Here is a 21,376-nt window from a genome sequence, read left to right as displayed (position 1 = left end):
TCACGTAGTGCAGCTTAAAAGAGAAAAATAACAATACATCGCGTACACCATAAATCATTTACGAGGCCTACATATCACAGGATATTCAATTATGGTTGGCGCTCTCAAATAACTCGATCGATTAAAACCAATTCGCGTCACAAGTTTAATGAATCAATTATGTGTTTGAGAGTCATCGCCGGTCGATTGTATTGGCTTCATCATTGTATCTTGAACTAGCTCGGTTTTTTTTTATAGAACAGGGTGCAAACTGGCTCTACTGATGTTAAGTGATACCGCCGCCCATGGACACTCTCAATGCCAGAGGGCGTTGCCGGCCTTTTAAGAATTGGTACGCTCTTTTCTTGAAGGACCCTCAGTCAAATTGGTTCGGAAATACTTCAGTGGGCAGCTGGTTCTACAAAGAGGTGGTGCGCGGCCAAAACTGCCTTGAAAAACGCGCAGTTGTGGAACGGCGGACGTCGAGGTGATACGGGTGGAATTTCGTATTTTGCCTCGACGTCCGATGATGAAACTCAGCTGCTAGGTATTTATATACAGTACATAATATATTATTTTATGATTATTTGAGATTCCCAATTTATATAGCGGTATTACTATTAAGAGATATAGCCATCTCAATAAATTGACTTTTAAATTTATATTTATTAAAATAAGTATTTCTTTTTTAATAATCTATCTACTCTTTCTTTCTTTGGTTCTATACATAACACAGTGCACCATGATGACGCCGTTAGTGTACTTAATAAAAAATAAAAAATAAATATGTTTAGATATACATCTAAAACTAGCTAACATCTAAAGGTCTGTTACTATCTTCGTAGACTAGACTTCGTAGAGATTTGTATAGGAACGCATTATTTTTCAAAAAAAAAAATATCCACCAACACATTCAACAGCAATTTCTCAATCCCTCTAAATACGGGATCGGGTTGCTCTATATAACTGCTACATTAGCTTTCCTTTTAAATAAAGAGATTACTATTCATGCCCAGTCACAAAACCGTTCAAAAGACTAAACTAATTTCTTGAAAAGTCTTTACTAAATATATATTCAGGTATACCTTTTTATGGTAACAGTTTATGATACAGCCATTGGTTTATCACTTTATAGACCAAAATGCCAGCAATTGCAACGAAAGAACAGGTAGAGTTTCGCTTATAATAACGTGAATTACAAGTCAAGCAATAGCGGTCGGTCTTATTACTAACAAACCCTCAATTATTTAAATATTTTGTCGTGCCTTATCAACAATCATCATAGTTATGAATGTAGTTATATATAAATAAAAGATGTGAAATGACTCAAGTTATCTTTTACAGTATATACATTAATTTATTGTGAAAGTCAAAAATCATTTATTCATGTAGGTATTCAATGTATAGGTACTTATGAACGTCAAAAAAAGAAATATACCATAAATGCTTGCTAATTAACATTTACTGCCAGTTCTCAAATTAAAGCGTAGAACGGAAGAGAAGAACTGGTAATAAACGCTCCGCCTCTGTTTATAATAGTCAAGTTTTTTTTACATAATACCACTTTTTCTGTTCACCAGATCGTCGAACAGATTTAAACAGATTTAATAATTTATTTTTTAATAATTAATAACATAAAACTATAATTATTATATGTTACGTATAAAACGATTTAAAAAAAACACGAATGAATTTTGACACATAGGCATGTGCATACTCACATTTCTTAAGGGCTCGCAAGTGCTTTGTAGGCCTTATAAGAATTGGTACCGTTGAATGCATGGTACCAGGCGCATATAACAGGTAGAATGTAATAATTAGCTTATACAAACGCAAAATACAATTAGTAAATAAAACGACAATCATTTCTAGGCCAACATAAATTTAACAGGATCATTATTACAAAGTAAAAAGTTGTAATTTCGTAAAATAGGTCAATGGGAACGCAGACTTTTCTAATTGGTAATTCAAAGCCCCTTTAAAAATAAACGGCTTCAAACTTTCGAATTTTGCCTAAATATCGGGAGAAAAATAATTGTTTGACAACTAAACCGAGGGTGGCTGATTTTTAACTCCTTAGTGTAAGATTTTGACGATAAATAAGACTTGGAAATCTCTTTTATAACGTCTTTTTGGATCGTATTTTTATTTGTATTTAAAACATATAATTTTTAATTTATATTAGGGTTATAATGTTTAAATTATATTAGGGACTAGCGGTCCAGCCCGGCTTCTCACGAATGGACATTATTAAAAAATACAAAATAATAATGTATTTAGCAACAGTGTATCGCTGTCTCCCATTGGGTAGGAGGCTTGATTTGCGAAAACAAAATGATACATCGTATTTTTAACACCTTGAGTAACATTATTCTAGCTTTAGTAGGAATTATATTATTTTTTGTGCCATTAAAATAGATTTTAAAGAATTTTTAAAATCGAACCAATACTTTTTGAGCCAATTCGCTACAAACATAAGTACGTACAAATCACTCCTGTTTATAATATTTGTATAGAATGGTATAAATATGACTTTATATATTTAGATTGAAAAATAACTTTGTGTTTTATAAAGTAAACTAATGAGTGGAAAACATTATATGTATCTTATCATCATCTACATAGGTAAAACCAAATATGTTGTGATGTTATAAATAAAACAATTTCTTTTTACTATCTTTGCATAGCTGTTCGTTATTACAATCGTATTTATTTTTAGTTATCCGTATGCAATTATTATGCATCGACCTGATTTTGATTGCAAGCAATTCAAGACTTACTGAAATGTGAATAATCATTTTACTCTGTTATATTTATTATTATTGAATCTTAACGAAGCTTTGCTGTGTGACAACTGAGTAAGCGAGAAAACTCTATTAATGAGGGTATTACCCGGGTACCGTCATTTGCCCTCCAAAAATCTCAAAGTGAGTAACATGAATCCTGTTTAAGTTACAGTAATTTTTCACGGGTGAACGTCTTTGTGAGATTCTTAATTTTTCTATTTATGACTAATTCTTAAATTTTGAGGGACCCTTATTTAATTCAAACCTAATGTGAGTCTGTTATTGTTAGGTATATGGTTCATTGGTATATGGTGAGACAGTAATGTAAACTTGAAACCAGGGATAGTGAGAATCTCTAAAACAGAACATGAGATCGTGGTCCCTTGAGTGGTTACATATCCTGACTCCCCTGTGACTGACTTCAAAGAATACAGCAAAATTATAGATTTTTATTTAGAACTTTTAAACCCACCAAACATTAGGAAAATGAAGGCTTAACGGAAAGAATTATAACCATACCGATTACGTCAAACGTATTGTATAACCAAGGTCGCTTTTCCTAATAATGTATACATGAGGAGAAAATTTAAATATTTATAACATGAAAATATATTCATTAGTTAAAGATGTGAAAAACAACATGATAAACGTGGTTGAATAGGCAATTGTATATGAATATTTGTGTTGCACAACATGATATATTTATATAGGTAACTTACATAAACATATGACCGTTAATTAAAAAACAATGTTCTTAAATAACATTTACTGCCAGTTCAGAAATCAAGGGCTTCGACGGACAAGAACGGGCAATAAATTCCACGTCACCCTTGAATCGCCAAGGGTTTTTTTTTCAACATATTTGTAAGTATTATTTGATAAAACTCTGCATAATAGATATTTATTACATGATAACACAAATGTTACATCAATACGAAAAAAAATATTATCGTATATAAATAAAGTCCAATTGTGAACAGAATCGGCAACCTTCTCTAAAATTATACCACACAAAAGTATTTAATCAAGAAAATAAATGACCTTGTTGTGACAGGACGCCGCGATGCACATCCGCTCTTAAGAAAATCTTACTTTTGAGCTTTCATTTACGTAGATGGCGAAAATGAGTGATTGTAGTTGTATGTCAACTAACAGAAGGCTCGTTGTAAGATTAAGCAATGTTGGCTATTGCGAATAAAATAATAATTAAGTTTTTATTATATGGAAAAAAAGAAATATATACACAGTTTTGTGTCAGTTTTTTAAAGCAACAATTTATCGGCCTCTTTTTTATATATAGCAGGGGGCATGGAATCCCATGGAAAATCATATTCCTAGTAGAATCACAACTCCGTTGCTCGCCCTTTTGAATGGCATCTGACCACCACTCTACCAACCCAAAACATTAGCAATGGAAATCTAAGCTAAAAAAAATCTACAGTGCGTTTTTTATTTAGCGTTTTAGCTTGCAACACACATCTAACCATATTTCCTTCCGAAAAATCTATATTAATGATATAAATTAATGTATGAATACTTTTATTGAAAAACTAAAAGTTTAGCAACTCCTTAATTTGGTTTAATTCCAAATATTTGAATAAACCCCAATATTATGGCACAAAAAGGGTTAAAACACATTAATTATCCAGAAACTGCTAAGAACAAGCATTATACGTTTAATTAAATATTTATATAAACCACGGTTGAGCTTCTCAATTCTTTAAAACGTTCCAAGATTATAATCTAGACGAAGCACCTTATACAAATTTGTTCTACGAGGCTTCATAATTTAGGCGGGGAATTTGGGACACATTCCGAGATGGTATTTCATGGTTATAGCATGAGTATAATTGAATAAAGCAATTTCTTTAAAACCCTTGCTTCGTCTGAAAGTATTAATCGGTTGGAAGATACAAGTAGGAAGATGAGCGGTGCCGCTGACAATTTTTTTTTTGTACTCGCTCTGACGCGGAAGAAAAACGAAATTTACCGTATCAAGACATGAAAGCTGCCTAACGATAAAGAGTAATAAAACAGTTGCAGTAATGAATGTGTTTGCTTCATCCGGGGGATACAAACATACACGCAGAATTTAACTAGGCACAAGCCAAGTGTCAATATCGCCAAATCAGGTGTCAGTATTGTTGTTATTATTGCGGTCGGCCCATGGGTAGCTTAGTTTGTCCGTATTAAATGTTCATCAAGCTTTATCGCTGTTATATATTTTCCAGCTAATTCCTGGACTATTTTTTTTACCGCCGCCCATGGACACTCACATCGCCAGAAGGCACACAAGAGCGTTGCCGGTATCTAAATGTTACCCGGATGATTAAGCACTACTATTCGTATAAAAGTTACAGCAAATTCCAGATGAGTCTTAAACATTATTTATTTTCATACAATGAAAATGAAAAGGACATGAAAACCGTCTCATCAGCTGTATTGCTACAAGGACGGCAGCACTTTGTCTAGCTGAACCTGTAAATTTACGACAAGAATGCACCGTGACCTGTTAACATCTGGGTAATCAATCCTGTTGGTTTTATTCGTTTAATTATCGAAAAGGCCAAAACAACAATTTATTTATTTATTGAGTTTACCACATCATACATAATTCTAAGTCTACTGAATATTTTACAAAAAAAAAAATTAAAAATGATCGTCACTCAGGATATGATTATTTAGTAATTTATGTCAGAAGGTAACAATTGAAAGGTATAACTATGTTATTAGTTTCGCGTTATTAAATCTACCCTTTTTTAAAGACTATCTACACCTTTTTAGTTAAATCATAGTTTGGAAATCGGTCCATTGTTAGATTTTCTCTGAATCTTTCTCTGAATCAGAGTATACGTTATCCTCTTGGAAAACATATAGGCTGAAGCCTATATGTTTTTTTTGTATCAGTTTAATACCTCGACAGTAATAACCGTAGGTAGCTACAAGTTTTTAAATGAAATCGGAAGCGGTACGTATCGATTTCATGCACAAACAAAACGTGTTAAGCAATCGCATCTACGCTCAGAGCAGCACTGCAATAATTATTCGTGTTAATCTGCAAATTTGTTTACCCATAGCAATTTAGATTTTAATTAGAAAACTGCAGTATTCATTTGATATATAGACCATTTTTACTAATTATATATCTACTGGATGGCCCGTACAAACCTACAAATATTGTGTCAAAGCTTAATACAATTTTTTTAAAACAAACCAAAGAAATAGACCTCATACTACAGCCATGTAACACAAAGTTCTGAAGGCATCTTTATATAAAAACAAAATTGTAAATTTTTAACTGAACTGAACTCTCACAAATATTTCTAGATCAAAATCAGCCAAATCGGCTTTTCCATTGTAGTTTTAGAGAGACGAACGAACAGGAATACATTTTTAATTACATAGATTATTTGGCTGTTTATTTTCTTAAGGCTTTGCTTTGGTGCGGTTTAAGTGTAGCAAGGTTCTTTACTTGGTTCAATTTTTAAACAATGAGCAGTGTTGGCCTGGCTGCAGCTTGCAACTATCATCCGATTAGGTTCGATCCCCGGCTGTGCACCAATGGATTTTCTTTCTATGTGCTCAATTTACTTTCGCTCGAACGGTGAAGGAAAACATGTTAAAGAAACCAGCAAAAACTTGACGGCGTGTGTGAGGCACAAGATTTTTTTTATTAATCAGTAAGCAAACCACAATATTATAAACTAAATATCAAAACAACTTATTTTGTATTTCAAAATTATTATTATAAGTTTTCACGTCAGACAGTATCGTTTGTAATTCAGATCCCCAAAATAATTTGTATAATAGGACAAATTTAAGTCTGAAAAAACATATTTCGTGCTCCCCTTACATCTACTTCCATACGCATAAAATCCTCGCCTATCATGTGTTTTGTCCTAACCAATTATGTCACTTTAAAAGTGAAATCGAGATTAAACATTTATTCAATAACTTCATAAGTTTTTCAACTGCAAATCAAAATGTTCGATAATGCATAACAATCTCATTAAAACCTATTCAAGACCTTTGACTTGCAATCGATCGGGTTGAACAGAGGCAAGACTCCTTCAATATTCATTATACACTTCCTAACTAGTTTCAGGATATAACATTTCGTCTTAGCAGGATTGTCGCTTTAATATTCTAATACCGAGGTAATAGTGTCCAGACTGTATTCGTTGCATTTACAAGTTTCTAGTACTGCTTAGGATAATTTATTAATACTTACGATAAAGTAACATTAGTCCACCACACACACACACACACACACACACACACACAACTAAATACCAACCCGTTTTTGTGACAGCACATTGACCGTATTGCCTTTTATTGCAAAGGTTTCAAATACTATTTGGGTAACCTGCACATCATTGCTCCGAATATCAGCAAATTTCGCAAGCAATGAGGAAAATTTTTCCCGTTTGTCCCAGTTCGATCGTTTGCTGTCAAGTACTCCCTACCCTCATATGATTGGTTGTTACGAATTAGTTTTTCAAACATTCTATTGAGGTCCTAAGAATGGTAGAGCTATCTCAGTTTAATGTAAAAGGAGTTCCTACTAGGAATACGGGAAGTATCCACATTGAAAGAATTAGATCCTAATTAAAATCTATACAGACAAAACCATTAAGCAACGTATGGCCCTCATTAATTACCTAATAAAAAAAACAGATTCTTGTTGACTATATAGACAAACACTTTATGTTTGTTAATTTTTTTTTTAAATTCATATTGGGAACACAATGTACACTTATGAACGTTAAAAACAGAAATAAAATGCTTCTACTGCCAGTTCTCAAATCGTAGAACGGAAGAGAAGAAATGGCAATAAACTCTCCGCCGCTCTTTTTAATCACCAAGTTTTTGTTTTAAATGATTGCGCATTAACGTTTTAAATTAAAGAGTTAGCGTTAACTCCTAACAGTACCAATACATTTATTTCAAATTATAAACGGCCACGTGTTAGTCAGGGACAGGAACTATGCTCACTACAAAGGCAATTCCTAAGTTCACAATTATGTTAACGACTCATTAGTTTTCGTATAGTTTCTTTTTATGGATGGAATGAAGTGATGAGTGAAATGATAAAGACACTGGCTGCCCACAACACAGGGAATCCTAGTGTGGGGGCCAGTGGACTCTACTTTATCGAAACATTTCTGTATATTGTGTCTAATAAAGAATAAAAGAATATTATATACTGGACGAACTGCCCATACGAACTCAAACTTCTAGCACGTGCAAACTTAGTAATAGAAGCACAAAGGTGACACACATCGGTCAATTCTTTGTCCCCATTGAAAGACCACCTCGTTTCGGATCACGGCCAGTCACGGTCGGCATGCTGGTTACAGATAGAGATTCTATTGTTTAACTTTATTAACCTGTTACACTGACCACTACTTAATTCTGTTATCTTCCTGTTATTTTTTTATAATCGTATTTTTCATTTAATATGTAATAATTATTTGTATCTTTATCAATTTCTATCGTATTTTACCGAAAAATTAATTAGTAATTAATTTTTCAGTAATTCTAAAACTATGCATCCCGGTGCATCTAACAATAGCCTTGTTTCGGGTCGAGATTTTAACGGCAATCCTTTTCCAAAGTAAACATTGAAACATAACCTTTAGTTTTCGCGTATTCCTCAAGTCGACACACTTGACCGACTTCTGCGTACGTTGCTCGCTATCAACGGGAGTCGTCGAAAATATTGAAGTGAATTTAACAGTATTGGATATTCGTATGATGAATGATCTTCAACTGTCTTATCGTATCTATATTAAATTCAGTATGTCAATGAGATCAAAATCGAAGTCAGTATTTATGCTTAAACTGAAGTAAACATAATCATAATATTTGATTATTTATTTAGAATGAAGAAACTATTTTACCAATGACTGCAAAACTTGAGTTATGTGGTTGATTTAATGGCTGTTATTATATAACATTCACACACATATGTACAACACATGTATTTATTTATCACGCTGGGTACGAAGAGCTGGGTCAAGTAATCTGTATTTACTTTAAAGGGCGGTTAAACACGATTAATATTAATTTATCTTTATGTATACATAATTCTACTGTACGTGTGTATGTCATTGAACAGCTCTTAAACGGCTAGACCTATTTGAATGAATTTTTTTGTATGCGTCTGGATCAAATGGCCCGGCAGATGGCGCTGCAGGCGGTACTTTCATACTTTGTTTAATATCCTAATCTAAAATAAACAGTGCCGAGTTTTCAATGCTTTTCTATGCTCGTGGAATGTAATTGTTGTATTTAGTGATATTATAGATACGCTGTTGGCTCTGAAATTCTAATAATCAAGTCCAATATGTAAAAAGCTTTCACAAACTGCTATTAATTGTAATATTGTTTATTTTTAAACGGATATTGGCTATTTACTTTCAGATAACATAAAAATGTTAGACACGATTTTGAAGTAAGGAATACTGTTATTTATTTTATTTAACATACCACTTCCAGTAATTCTTTTTTCTCACTGCAAATTCAGCATAACGGTTATTTCGACATTATAGCGGTATCGTCTTAAGTCGTTTGTTTTTACAATACCCATATAAGTGCAATTTTAGAAGTCACCACATTTTCATTACAACATTCCAACACAGCCATTATGTTCGTAATTATACACATTCTAAATTATACACTCTGAGTAGCATTCTACTAGAGCTCTACTTTAAATTTATTATTAGCATCTTAATAGTCTGCTGCTGGTCTTGCGCCATAGGACAATCATAGAGCCTTGACAATATCAATTGGTTGCTGATCTAATTTTTACATATTTTTGTTATTTTTTGTTGTGTAATACCACAAACGCATTATTTTATGTTAATCTATCTATATAATATTCTACGGTTTCGATATTTGTAAATACGTGAGGAACATGTATGCTAAGAATACAATAATGGACCTGTATAGTAATTTTAACGTCAGGGAGTGGACAGGTATTGCGAGTGCGGAGGGGTTGCTGCATCTGGCGCAGGATAAGACGCGGTTCAGAGAACTGACGGCCAACCTCCAGTAATAGAGTGGCACTTGAAGAAGAAGAATAGTAATTTTATGCTGGGAGTACATTGTCTTCACATAAAATTATTTAATTAATGTATACAAATATAGTAAATTCTTTTTTTTAAAGAGTAAGTGTGGCGTTTCTTGCCCATCCTTCTCCACACGAAACTACCTTTTGGAAGGGGCAATTAGCATCTTGATTTGTTATTTGTCTAGTGGCTTAAGCGTGCGAATCTCATCTCTGAGGCCGTAGGTTTGATTTCCGTCTCGACAACAATTAACTTTTTTAAATCAATATGATTTAAAACTCACACGTACGGTGAATCATGAAACCGGCAACCTTTAGTCACAAAAGTCCTTTATCAATACACACTTATAACCTATTCGCCTATACGAAAAAACACACAGAAATCTGAGCGCAAGACTAACGGATCTAGTCTTCAGTTCTAGTCTTCTAGTCAAATTGACATAATTTCATACACTTCACCCAGGGCTGTAAGAGTATCCATTATAGATTGGTAGCATTGTGTTCAGCGCAATTTCGCTGGCTCCCGATGGTGTTTCTTTAATTTTTTGCCGTATAACGGTAGACTATACAAATAATAGTACCCATTGTAAAATATTACTGTAATGCAAATGAAAACACAACAAGATTACAACTTGCAATTAAATCAATTAAATGTTGCATTATTCATAAAGCTGCAGATGAATCCTTTATAGAAATCACCTTCATATGAATGCCAATATCGAATTTATTCGCTCTACGAGAAACTTTCTCATACGAATCCAAACTAAGCAATCAAATTTGAAACTGGACGGCACCCGCCCATATATCATCCAACTTTTGCGAGTTTTTCTAAATCATACATTATTTTCTAATACATATATTATAACTTATATGTATATATTAAAACTTTTAATGCATTTTATTATCATCAGATGTTTACAATCCAACTGGGTAACTTAGAATCCTTACCGCCGAAGAATTCCTACAACATCAGGGGTGTGTTAACGGCCTATGCCTATGCCGTTTCTTTCTTTAAGGTTAGTTTCTGGCACTAAATATCTCTATTATGGCTCACGAATTCGCTTATCCAATTTCATTGCCCAATATAATTGAAATTTCAACCGTAAATTGAGTACAATACTTACAACGCGTTTATCATCAGCAAAATCACTTTGCACATTAACAAGAACCCAATGACAATATTAAGTATTTTTTTAGGGGGCAAACAGGTAGGGGGCGCATCTGATGTTAAATGATATCCACCGCCTATGGACACTGAATGCCAATCGCGAGTACTTTGCCTTATTAGAGCTTAAGAGAGTCGAATTGGTTAGGAAATAATTTCGTATCGACGTACGATTATGATACTCAGCTGCAGGTATTAATCCGAACAAGTATTCCTAATACTAGTCCAAGTAGGATTCAAGATAATCGTAGCGAACTTTATTAAGTTATTAATTACTTGCGTGCAACCTGCAGGTTAGATAGATCAGGAGTTAGATGTGGCGAAACTCTTATTCATTGAAAGAACATAATAGTTCTTAAAAAAAACACTGTAATGAGACCTCCCAGTACCCCACAGAAAGTATGGAATACTACATGTATTATATAATTTTATATTACTTCGTGTACATATTTAAACACGTTAATTCCCATATACAAAAAACAAATTCATTCTTAACATTTAAAATGTTCGAATAAACAGAAATTTTTGTTCTTTCCCAATATTTTCATAACATAAATAAATCATGAAGGATGAGTCGAACGAGGCGAAAAGCTTAACGATAAACCCATCATTATGGAGACAACGTTTTACAACGCCCCGTTTACGATCACGTTCTGTTGTTGATCTAGTGTGTGTTGCTATCGACTTGTACGTAGTACAAACGATGATGGTTTGGAATAATCTTAATACCTATAAAAGAATAACAGAAGGATATAAAAACAGCCTGCATAAAAATACAACGATAAATGGATAATGATTTTAAATAAGATATCGTTGCCACAAGAACACGAATCAAACTAAGCTACAACCGTTTAAACAAATTTAATATTTAGTAATTAATAAAATATTGATTAAAGTCAAAATGCTCTTACGTAGGCCCAGGATATGGGTGTCCTATGGGCACTATGGGAGCTGTATCTACCCTCAAAGTTCTCTGCTATGTAGAGGGGTAGCGAGACCCTAGCAACTAAAAACGCCTCAGTCCAAACGCCCTTAAGATGAGCCCTCAGGATTCGCCAAGGCATTAACCCAAGGGACCGTATATCCGACATAGAGTTCAATTAAGGCCTGCATTTTCGAGCTGCTCGGGAATAAACTAGTAGCTGGGTAATTGTTGAAGCGATATTGCAGTAATAAATAACGAAAGCAGTTTCGTCAAACGATAGTTCATTTGAGGTAAACTCACACTAGGCTCTCCCGTACTCGCACCCTCTGAAGTGACTATTATAAGCGTGTAGAGTTAAAGAAAAAACTAAGTCCTCTAGACAGAACCAGACAGCGTTTATTTAAAAAAATGTCTCAGTAAACACTTGTAGTATTTCATTTGCTTTTTGTGTTGTCACCACACTTGTTGTTACTAATGTACGAAAACTAGCATGTTTTTCTCATTCTTAAAATTCTCCTAACAAATTTCAAACTCCAGCTGTATAGTGTTAAAATATTAAACAAACATAGGAAAACAACATCGTACACCCAATATGGAATGCCCATATTGTTAGACACATAAATATTGGTGTAGAGCGAGAATTTCTCACCGGATGTTGAAAAATTCGGAACTCCGGTTCGGAAATAGCATCTTCATGTTTCACACATACGAGATATAGGCGATGTAAAATATAAATGATTTTGAGCTTGCTTTTTCATGAGCTGTGTTAGTATAGTGGACCGAATCTCATGCTTAATGTTGTAGGTTCAACCACCAATGGACGTCTGTCTATGATTTAAAACACGCTCGTCCAGTAAAGAAAACATCCTGAAGAAAGATGCATGCTTATTTGCTAAAAAGGTGTACATCAGACCAGGCTTAGCCTAAGCAAAAGATCACGAAATAGAATTGAGGCTCAGATCTTAAGAGTTGTACCGCCGCTGTATTTTTTGTGTGATATAAAATAAACCTTATTAAACTTAAAGAACTTTACACATATTATGATATATAGGTTATTGCATATTTATCACAAAATACTTTTGAGGTGTGACTCGGCTATAGTAGGTACTTAAACCAGTACACATTTTTACTACGCATCGTTATGTAATCAAAAATCTTTTTATGTAATTTTTTATTCACAAATCAAAAATATCATTTATAGCCATTATTTAATTAAAACAGCAAAAGGAAAAAGGTTTGAAATGGAATTTCCATCGCGTGATAAGTTTAGGTTACTGCCCAGTATGGGAAATCCAATCAATTTCAATGCAATACAAAATTCACAATCCATAAAATAATTGTGATTCAAGAGTTTTCATATGAACGTAAAAGAAGAAAAATAACAAATATATATTTGTTATTTTTCTTCTTTTACGTTTAATACCTACTGTCTTTTAATGATTAAAAAATAGCAACTCTGTTGCTTGCCTTATAAAGTATTCGTTATAAATGATTTAACAAATTATTTAATGTACTACCGATTGGTAACAAAACTGAGTTTAAATATGGTAAATTAATTTTCAACTATATTACTCTCACAATAGTTTGGGAACTTCCCTTACATAAATGAAATTTTACAATAAAAAATATGTTAAATTTGACCATTCAAACAGAATGTATATAATATAGTGTATTCAATTTTGCATAAAATTATTAATTCGCTGTTTTTAAATAGAGATGCGAATAAATACAACCCTTGTAAATTGATCAACACGAGTACATTTATAGAATACGTAAAATAACTCGACATAAAAATTTCATGAATCTAAATCACTATAGGTAAATACTTTGTGAAACTATTGCCATGAAGCAACACTGAACAAGGAAATCGTTATCATCTGGGAATTGCCAGTAAAACGCGATATTCGTCAAAAATTATTTCACAAAATAATTGAGCTTTCTCCACATAGTACGTCTTTGCTAATGTGTATTAATTGCGCGAAACTTTCTTTGCAGCGAAACTATCAAGCACTTCTGATTTATGGGAAAACTGTCGATACAGCCTTAATGCCTGGCCATTAACGTCTCAACGTACTATTATAAAGTAATCAGGGCTCTGAAAGTATTAACTAAGGAGATTCGGGACAAAAAATGTTGATATTTACACTAAAACAAGTGTTAGACTATTATTTTAACCTCGACTATTAAAATCTTACCTATCCTGACATACCAAACGTGGACATACAACACAAAAATAAAAAAAAAAAAACGATCGATAGATATAAAAAGGATAGAAGAAATAGAAGCGGTAGCAAGAAGCGAATGGAGAAAGAAAGCCATGGACAGAGTAAATGGAAAACGCTGGAGAAGGCCTATACCCGTGAAGAGGTTCCGATGGACGGTACTAATGGTAGCTAGGAAATTGGCTATATAGGATAACAAGAAAAATTAAAATGTATAAAAATTAAAAAAAAAAATTAAGCTGCATATTATTTTTTGTAATGAATAGAAATAAAACGGGCTTTTATCATTTATAAACATTCTACTTATAAAACTAACTTCTTTTTAGAAGTTTTTTGAAGTTGAATTTTTAGCAAAAGAAATCTCTCATCATGTCTTGGTATTACAAAAAGCAGACGATAAATACTGTACAGGCAGTGCTAGTGACATCTCGTAATTTTTCTTGAGAAAACCGCAATTGCGTTAAGAAAATTCAAAGCCGTAATTTTCATGACGTCATTGTAAGCGAAGGTTCAATCGAGTGTATAATCGTTAAACATATTTCTGTATCGTTTTTCATGGAACTGGGGTTACTAACTATGAACAAAGCACTGATAGACGCATACGTGCACCTGTAACACCGTTATCATGTATATATTCTAGAGTATAGAATCTCTCGAATACAAAAGGTAAACGCATTTTTAATGCGAACCTGTAGTTTATGACGTCATCAAAACATTTAATATTTTTCTCTTCGCAATATTGCTAAAGACACCCCCTTATAGAATAAAACTAAATCATTCTAATTAGACGCTTAAACTTCTTTTCGTTTCGTCAAACTGTCTTTACGCGGTGATGAAAAGCGATAAATGCGGACTTTACTTGCTTTTATGACTAAGACAATATTGGGATTTACTTCTTTTTCTTCAGCCGAGTTGATTAAAATTCTTTACAAGTAAACGTTAACTGTTAATGAAGGAAGGGATTTCTTAAAAAATAGGAGAGGTTTAAAGCTTTTTTAGAGAAATAGACCTTAATAAGTATTTTCTAGAACATCTCGTTCATAGTAATCAATGACGTTTATCAAGCGCGATGGGAAAAGTAAATTTGGTCTTAAGACTTATGATTTACAAATTTAGTTTAGATTGACTATTCTAGAATACAGTTGTATGCAATAATACGAAAATGGACGACACTGTGAGCAATTTCGGCAGAAACCCTTCATCTTTTAGTCGATACCAACTCCGGGGAAATAAATACAGATATATTTAAAATTATATTAAATAATTATAAGTTTACGATAATACATAGCTTCAATCCGGTAAAAAAGTGTTTTCTTTATCACCACTTTTTCTTTAGGAGCCTTCAAGAGAAGTGCGTATATAGCTTGAGTTCATCGTCGCTTCTTCTGAGCACTTTTTCGAATTCAGGAGAGCAAGAAATAATCATTGAATGCATTCATCGAGCAACTTAATTTCGTCGGCTGACAAGTGTCGAGTTGGCACTGCGATAAAAACTAACAGAATACAGATCACGTTCTGCTATTGTTATTGTATAAAGTACGTAGTCTGCACTTTGTAGTCTAGACTTGCGGGTTTCAAAGGATATTGTATTCGCTTAGTTTGTTGCCAAATATCGTTGGTACGGTTTTAGATTTAATGCCTAATACGGAAGCGTAGAGCGTTTATTTTCGATCGCACCGGATTGAGGTTAGGTTATGACTTATGAAACCTTTGCTCCACCAATTGGTTTAAGTGAGCATGACATGCCACTAAGCCATGGATTAAATAGATAAACCAGTACAACCCGGCGATGAGAGCAACAAACTAAATGGTTAATCTATCACTTGGTGACTTACAACGTACAACTTTGGAAAATAGCCCAGTCATATTAGGTAAGAAAAGGGGTCAACCTCGGAATGAAAGATAATAAGCTGCAAATTGGTATGAACCTTTGTTTTGTCATTCTAAATGTTGTCTCAAAAGTCACAATCGTTATAGTGTCCGCGTCTTAAGATATTCAAGGTCAAAGGTCACAAAAATCGGTTTTTCGCGAATATCTGGCTTCCTATCGGTTGAATGAGATTTGCATTTATTATAAAAGTTGTAGGCTATAAAATTCCCTACAACTTTTGTTTAAACTTTTTTTTCATACGACCAACCGTTTTGAAGGTAGAGCGCGAAGTGCACATCGTACAGTCATATACGGCCTAATGCAAGGTCAAGCGTGAGTTATGGTTATCAGTACGTTATAAAGTCAATTATTTACTTGGAAATTTCAATTATTAAACAATGCCTATTATTTATGTACTAACTATTAATTATTTATATTTAATTAAAGTAAGTAACTTGATTATTTATATATAATTATTCATATTTAACTATTTAAGTATAAAATATTATTAATTCTGGATTATATATTTTAGTTTTATTTTAAGTTAGCACGACATTATATATCTTATATAGAAATTTTTTTATCAAATCGGTCTAATAAAAAAAAATTTATCGACATGCTTGTTGAAAAATTTAAAACTGTTAATATCACAACAAAACAAGCCAGAGATGATGCTGATGTTCTCATCATTGACACAGCTATTGCCTTATCAGAACATCAAAAGACTGCTGTCATCGTAGGAGAAGATATCGATTTGCTCGTTATTTTAATTGGACGTACTCAGTCACATCATCAGGAAATTTTTTTGAAAAAAGTTGGCAAAGGCAATGTCAAAACACAAATATATTCTACTAAAAGTTTTGACCAATATCCTCGTACTAAAAAGCACATTTTATTTTTACACGCATTCAGTGGCTGTGACACGACTTCTGCGCTATTTAAAAAAGGAAAAAAAACTGTTACTAGAGCATTGGAAAAAATTCCTGATTTAGATAAACTGGTGGAAGTATTTCAACAAGAAAACTGCCCAAAACCAACATTATTAGAAAATGGAGTGCACATCTTTTGGCATTATATAATGCTCCAAAATCTGAGGACAACATTGATCATTTCCGCTACACGCAATTCATCAAATTTACAAAACTAAATAAACCTGTACAACTGTCAACACTTCCACCAACAAGTGTAGCAGCTCATCAACACATAAAACGTGTCTACTACCAGATTCAAACGTGGTTAGGGAAGGACTTAGAACCTGAAGAATGGGGCTGGATGCTTGAAAATGAAATCCTGGAGCCCATACGAACGTTATTACCTCCAGCACCAGCCGAACTACTAAACGTAATATTTTGCAATTGCAAAAATGGTTGTGGTTCCCGCTGTGGATGCAGAAAATCAGGGCTACAATGTTCTTTAGCTTGCGGCCTGTGCAATGGACAAGCTTGCCTCAACGCTTCACTGTATCCAAGTAATCCCGATGAAGAAAATACATATGATGATGATGACAATGAATCGAACATTTTTGAGCGACAAGAAGAAGACGAAGAAGAAGAAGATAATTAGCTTCCATTTCCAATTTCATTACAATTAAAATCAACAAAGATACTTTTGATATTTGAACTCACATTTTGAAAAATGTATATTATGCCGTATTTAATAATAAATAAAAATATGTGTAAAATATATACTCTTACTATCATTTTAACTTAAAATAAAACTAAAATATATAATTTACGCTGAAATCATTTAAGGAACTGTCATACTCTAGAGATTGCACTAATAAGCCTCAAGTCCTCTTCACTAGTAGTCAGGTCGATGCTGCAGTGAAAGGTATGGCACGTGGCAGGTCGCCGGGCCATGACTCTCTTAGCATTGAACATCTACAGCATGCGGGTGTTCATTTGCCTCGAGTGCTTTCCATGCTTTTCAACTTCTGTCTGCGGCACACATATTTACCTAGTAGTATGATGAGAACTTTGGTGGTGCCAATTGTAAAAAATCGTACGGGTGATATGTCCGATATCAATAATTACAGACCCATTTCATTGGCCACCATTGTTGCTCGGGTGCTGGATAGTGTGCTGGACAAACACCTTAATAAACATCTTTGTCTCCATGATGCGCAGTTTGGCTTTAAGACAGGACTTTCCACTGAAACAGCTGTGCTTTGTCTTAAGCACACTGTCAGGTATTATACAGACAGGAAAACACCTGTTTATGCATGTTTCCTTGACCTGTCCAAGGCCTTCGACCTAGTGTCTTATGGAAAGCTATGGCAGAAGCTGTACGAAGACACAACTTTACCTTGTGAGCTTATAGAATTGTTTAAGTTTTGGTATGGGTCTCAAGAAAATGTTGTGCGGTGGGCAGGATCACTATCACAAACATACAGAATGGAGTGTGGAGTAAGACAGGGGGGGATAACGTCAACAAAGCTCTTCAATCTGTATATGGACAGGCTGATTGGTGAGCTCAATGACTCCATGGTAGGATGCTCTATAGATGGGATGATCATCAACAATATAAGCTACGCTGATGATATGGTGTTGTTGAGCCCATCAATCAGTGCCCTAAGAAAACTTTTGAGCATTTGTGAGCGTTATGCGGAGGCCCATGGTCTCAGATACAACGCTGCTAAGAGTGAGTTGCTTATATTTAAGGCGGGAACTAAACAGCACCAACAAATACCGCCTGTCTCTCTTGGAGGCAGAGTACTCAAAGTAGTTTCTAGTTTTAAGTATCTGGGACACTGGGTCACTGATTCACTGAGTGACGATATGGATGTTGAAAGGGAGCGAAGGGCGCTGGCTGTCAGGAGTAACATGTTGATTCGTAGGTTTGCTAAATGCTCTAAAAATGTCAAGCTTACACTATTTAGGGCCTATTGCCAGAGCTTTTACACATGCAGCTTGTGGACCGACTATACTCAACGGGCATACAGTATAATAATGCTTTCAGGATGCTGCTGGGGCTGCCGCGTTTTTGTAGCGCATCAGGCATGTTTGCGGAAGCGCGAATAGATGATTTTCCATCTATAATTCGTAAACGAGTGGCGTCTCTGATGTGCCGTGTGCGTGGCAGTGTGAGCAGCATTCTGCAAGTTGTCGCTCAAAGAATGGACGGTTCGATTCTCAAGCATTGGATCTCATCTCATGTTATGGCGTCGAACCGCTGTGCTAAGTAGTTTTAATTTATAATTAAAATATGGGATATGGTTGAACATAAATTTTTAATTAATTAATTAATTAAAATAAAAATAGAAATTGTTATAATCTGTGTAGGATGGCTGGTGTATAGTGCATCCAACCTAATGGAAGCATCTTCGACAAGTCTTATGATTGGCTGTCCCGAAAGCACCAGTGGTTACGCCTCACTGATGCGTGGGGTTCGTGCGAGTACCAACAATATCCTGATGGTTATAGCAAATAAGCCTGAATGTGCTGTTTTGAGACACTGGGTTCATATACATGCCCGTGTGCTGGGTGTCTCAAATCAACGTAGACTAATGAACTAAATGTTTTTAATAATTTTACTAACATAGTTATAAGTCTTATAAGTTTTACTATACTAACAACATATGGACTAGTTGATTGGTCTGAAATAAATGATTTTATTATATTATTATTATTATAATCCAGAATTAATAATATTTTATACTTAAATAGTTAAATATGAATAATTATATATAAATAATCAAGTTACTTACTTTAATTAAATATAAATAATTAATAGTTAGTACATAAATAATAGGCATTGTTTAATAATTGAAATTTCCAAGTAAATAATTGACTTTATAACGTACTGATAACCATAACTCACGCTTGACCTTGCATTAGGCCGTATATGACTGTACGATGTGCACTTCGCGCTCTACCTTCAAAACGGTTGGTCGTATGAAAAAAAAGTTTAAACAAAAGTTGTAGGGAATTTTATAGCCTACAACTTTTATAATAAATGCAAATCTCATTTAACCGATAGGAAGCCAGATATTCGCGAAAAACCGATTTTTGTGACCTTTGACCTTGAATATCTTGAGACGCGGACACGATAACGGTTGTGACTTTTGAGACAACATTTAGAATGACAAAACAAAGGTTCATACCAATTTGCAGCTTATTATCTTTCATTCCGAGGTGAAAGCCCTAATATGACTGGGCTAAAAGTCATATTTTGAGACTAAAGAAATAATGTTCTAAAAAAAAAATAAGCACGTAGCCATTCTTTGGTATGTCTCTTTATTTTATAGAACATGGGGCAAACGGACAGTAGGCTCACCTGATGTTAAGTGATACCGCCGCCCATGGGCACTCTCAATGCCAGAGGGCTTGCGAGTGCGTTGCCGGCCTTTGAAGAATTGTTACGCTCTTTTTTTGAGCGAATTGAATAGAGCCTAAGTCGAATTGGTTCGGAAATACTTCAGTGGGCAGCTGGTACCACAAAGTCTCTTTAGAAGGATACTAGTAGGACGGTTGACCATAGGACGTCTTAGAAGCCATTACGCACTGTGATGTGGCAGGCACAGGTCAATTTGCGTTAATAATAATAACAGTATAAAAAATAATCAGGATTATTTTATCGATTATCTATATCGATAGCACCTATCATTTTTGTACATTTTACAGCTATAAATAAAATTATTTTCTTTCCTATCTAAGATATTGCAAACACAAGAATGCAATATGTTTGGATCAATTTGACTAAAAGCAAATACGTGTCTATGCATAACGACTAGGCTCTATTAGTGAAGGAAATTGAGTGATTTAATAATATGAGGAAAAGGAGAAATATTACTCCCAATTCAGTGTTTTTTTTTAATTCTACCTGACATCCTTAAAATTATTTGGACAAAGGTCATGAACATAGTCTACATATAAATTATAAAATATGTCAATTATCCATCTATGTATTATATTCCAACAATGTGAGCACGAAACAGTAATTCGTTATATGTAAACTTATATTGCTTACTTATATAAGTTTCGCTTATAAAATACGATAAACACACATTTACTTAAATATATTTTTATTACAATATAACTTTATTTGTTATGTTTGATTGCGGACCCGATAAAGGGTGAGACGACATAGTGTTCGAATAATCCTCCGTGAATTGAAGATAGAATTTTTATCATAAAGTACCCCTTTCTACATAATGTATACATAGAATGCGATGCGTATATGCGTAAGTAATATATTAAATGCGTTTGGTTTATAATACAGTTTAGTTATTATAATACTAGGTATTTTTTACAGAATATATACCGTGTTAAATGTCAAGATTCGATCAATACGCCGTGAAAAACCATCCAAATAATATTCATAGGTTTATCGTTTCTCCAGGCTAATATTATTTTTTT

The 21,376-nt window shown here is 33.9% G+C and overlaps 1 protein-coding gene across 5 annotated transcripts in view; it reads right to left on the bottom strand.

The window, feature by feature from the left end:
* LOC110995541 (catenin delta-2) overlaps positions 1-21,376 on the bottom strand; it is a 49,635-nt gene that overhangs the window by 15,088 nt on the left and 13,171 nt on the right. The gene's annotated exons all lie outside the window — the stretch shown is intronic.

The sequence above is a fragment of the Pieris rapae genome, chromosome 18 (genome assembly GCF_905147795.1).
Source record: "Pieris rapae chromosome 18, ilPieRapa1.1, whole genome shotgun sequence".
In the NCBI taxonomy this organism is placed as follows: Eukaryota; Metazoa; Arthropoda; class Insecta; order Lepidoptera; family Pieridae; genus Pieris; species Pieris rapae.
Note: the sequence above shows the minus strand (reverse complement) of the source record. Positions and strands in the feature narration are given on the sequence as shown.